Below are 3,438 nucleotides of genomic sequence, written 5' to 3'. Positions count from 1 at the left end.
GGCATTTCTTCACAAACTCGCAACAGTTAGATTCCATTGTTAGCCAATAGTAACCTGCTCGCAACATCTTCTTTGCCATCACATGTCCATTGGAATGAGTACCAAAGGAACCTTCATGCACTTCGATCATCAACAAGTCTGCTTCGTGTCTATCAACGCATCTGAGTAGAACCATGTCGAAGTTTCTCTTGTACAGTACATCGCCATTCAAGTAGAAGTTTCCGGCTAATCTTCTCAAAGTCTTCTTATCTTTCAAAGATGCCCCAGGCGGGTAAATCTGACTTTGGAGGAAACACTTAATGTCGTAATACCACGGCTTCTCGTCTTTAATCTCTTCAACAGCAAACACATGAGTTGGCCTATCAAGACGCATCACAGATAAATTGGGAACTTCATTCCAGTACTTCACTACAATCATTGATGCCAACATTGCAAGAGCATCTGCCATCCGGTTCTCATCTTGAGGGTTATGATGAAACTCAACCTTTGTAAAGAATGTTGAAATCCGCCTCGCATAATCTCTATATGGTACTAAACTGGGTTAATTCGTCTCCCATTCTCCTTTGATCTGATTTACTACCAAAGCTGAATCATCAAAGACATCCAAATACTTGATTCTGAGATTCATGGCCTCCTCAAGCCCCATAATGCAAGCTTCATATTCTGCCATGTTGTTTGTACACTTGAAAGTCAATCTAGCTGTAAACGGTAGATGCGTGCCTTGAGGAGTAATAATTACTGCCCCAATGCCATTTCCATATTGATTAACAGCTCCATAAATACCATTCCCCAACGGGAACCAGGTTCTGGCCCTTCTTCAAGCAATGGTTCATCACAATCTTTGATTTTCAAGTTCAAAATCTCTTCACCTGGAAAATCATATTGTACTGACTGATAATCTTCAATTGGTTGGTGAGCCAAATGGTTAGCCAAGATACTACCTTTGATTGCTTTCTGAGATAGGTATTCGATATCATACTCTGATAACAACATCTGTCAACGGGCAATTCTCCCAGTTAAAGCAGGCTTCTCAAATATATACTTGATTGGATCCATTTTGGATATCAACCAAGTGGTGTGATTCAACATATACTGACGCGGACGCTTAGCAGCCCAAGCCAAGGCCCAATAAGTTTTCTCTAGCATAAATACCGAGTCTCATAATCGGTGAATTTCTTACTGAGGTAATAAATTGAAAATTATTTCTTTCCAGTCCCATCTTCCTGACCAAGAACACAACCCATACTATCTTCTAGCACAGTCAAATACATGATCAACGAACTTCCTTCAATAGGCGGAGACAAAATCGGAGGTTCTAGCAAATATTCCTTGATACTATCAAATGCTTTCTGGTAGTCTTCGGTCCAATCACAAGACTGATCTTTCTGAAGAAGCTTGAATATAGGCGCACATGTGGCAGTCATGTGGGAAATGAATCTGGAAATATAATTCAAGAGGCCGAGAAAACCTCTGACTTGCTTCTCAGTTTTGGGCGCAAGCATCTCTTGTATTATTTTGACCTTGGTAGGATCAAATTTAATACCCTTCTCGCTGACAATAAAGCCCAACAACTTACCAGAACGAACACCAAAAGTACACTTATTAGGATACAAGCGGAGTTTATACTTCCTCACACGCTGGAATAGCTTCAACAAATGCTCAACATGTTCCTCTTCATCAATCGATTTAGCAATCATGTCATCGACATAAACTTCAATCTCTTTATGCATCATATCATGAAAAAGAGTAGTCATTGCTCTCTGGTAAGCTTGCACCAACATTCTTTAAACCGAAAGGCATCACTATATAACAGAATGTCCCCCAGGGTGTAACGGATGTGGTCATCTCCATATCCTCGGGTGCCATCTTAATCTGGTTATATCCGGAAAATCCATCCATAAACGAAAAGACTTTGAATTTAGCAGTATTGTCTACTAACATATCAATGTGTGGCAGAGGGAAATCATCTTTCGGACTGGCTTTATTCAAATCTCTATAATCGACACACATGAGGACTTTTCCATCCTTCTTTAGTAGAGGCACAATATTGGCCACCCATTGCGGAAACTCAGCAGTAACAAGGAAACCAGCGATAATTTGCTTCTGAACTTCCTCTTTGATCTTCACAGCCATATCAGGATGTGTTCTTCTCAACTTCTGCTTGACTGGCGGGCATTCTGGCTTCAACGGCAATCTATGCTCCACAATATCAGAATCCAACTCAGGCATGTCTTGATAGGACCAAGCAAACACATCTGAATACTCTCGAAGAAGATCAATCAACCCCTTCTTAGCATTTGGACACAGTCGAGACCCAATCTTGACTTCCTTCACATCATCCTCAGACCCCAAGTTGACTAGCTCAACTTGCTCTTCAAATGACTGAATAATCTTCTCATCTTGCTCAAGAAGACGAGACAATTCATCACTTACTTGTACATCACTTTCCTCCTCGGCTTCAAACACAGGGAATTCAAAATTAGGAGAAGGAGAAGGATCATTGTATTCAATGGGGTTAGGAACCAACCTGCATAATTATTTGATATTTTAACTTTAGAGAAGTGAATTTGTGACCAAATATTATGAAGGTGGACAATTATATTGTTTATTTATGTTTTTTGTGATTACCATTTTCAGAATAAAGCAAAAAGTAAAAATGAACATCAAAGATATGGATGAATATAATTAATTTTATTGATGATCAATTTAAAATGCCCAACAATGTTCACTTCTCCCTTAGGCATAGGAGAAGGATTTTAAAATATAAAAAAGCAAATTACTTATATCGATGCAAAATAACAGGAATATCAACAACAATCCAATTGTTGCATGTCCCTCCATGCGTTACAAAGTTGGTGCAGTCTTCCTCTTCACTATCCTCTAGCAAAGCAGCTAAGTGTTGTTCATTATCATGAATGAACCCTCCGCTACGGAAGCTAAGTTGCATCTCTTCAGATCTAACAGTTGACGAGCCCTTCTGGAACCTCAAAGCTGTTCTTCCTTTGTTGTCGGCGACCTCTACCACACGCCCCCACTGATGAACAGGACCTTCTTCAACAATTCTCTGTGCATCTTTCAGAGAGGTCATAGGTGCCCCAACTCTCTTCTCAGCAGAAATAGACAAAGCTTAGAACAGCGTTCCAATCTCATCCTTAGCTTCCACATATGAAAAAGATGACAGATGGCTGACCAACAACGCTTTGTCACCTCCCACAATCACCAACTTGCCATTCTTGACAAACTTGAGCTTTTGGTGCAGAGTGGAAGTAACAGCTCTTGCTACATGAATGCACGACCTTCCCAACAAACAGCTATAGGCCGGGTGAATATCCATTATCTGGAAAGTAATCTGAAATTACTCGGACCTATCTTCACTAGAAGGTCCACTTCTCCAATGATAGTCTTGCTCGAGCCATCAAAGGCTTTGACAATTACTCC

Source organism: Lathyrus oleraceus, chromosome 4, assembly GCF_024323335.1.
Source record: "Lathyrus oleraceus cultivar Zhongwan6 chromosome 4, CAAS_Psat_ZW6_1.0, whole genome shotgun sequence".
NCBI lineage: Eukaryota > Viridiplantae > Streptophyta > Magnoliopsida > Fabales > Fabaceae > Lathyrus > Lathyrus oleraceus.
Note: the sequence above shows the minus strand (reverse complement) of the source record.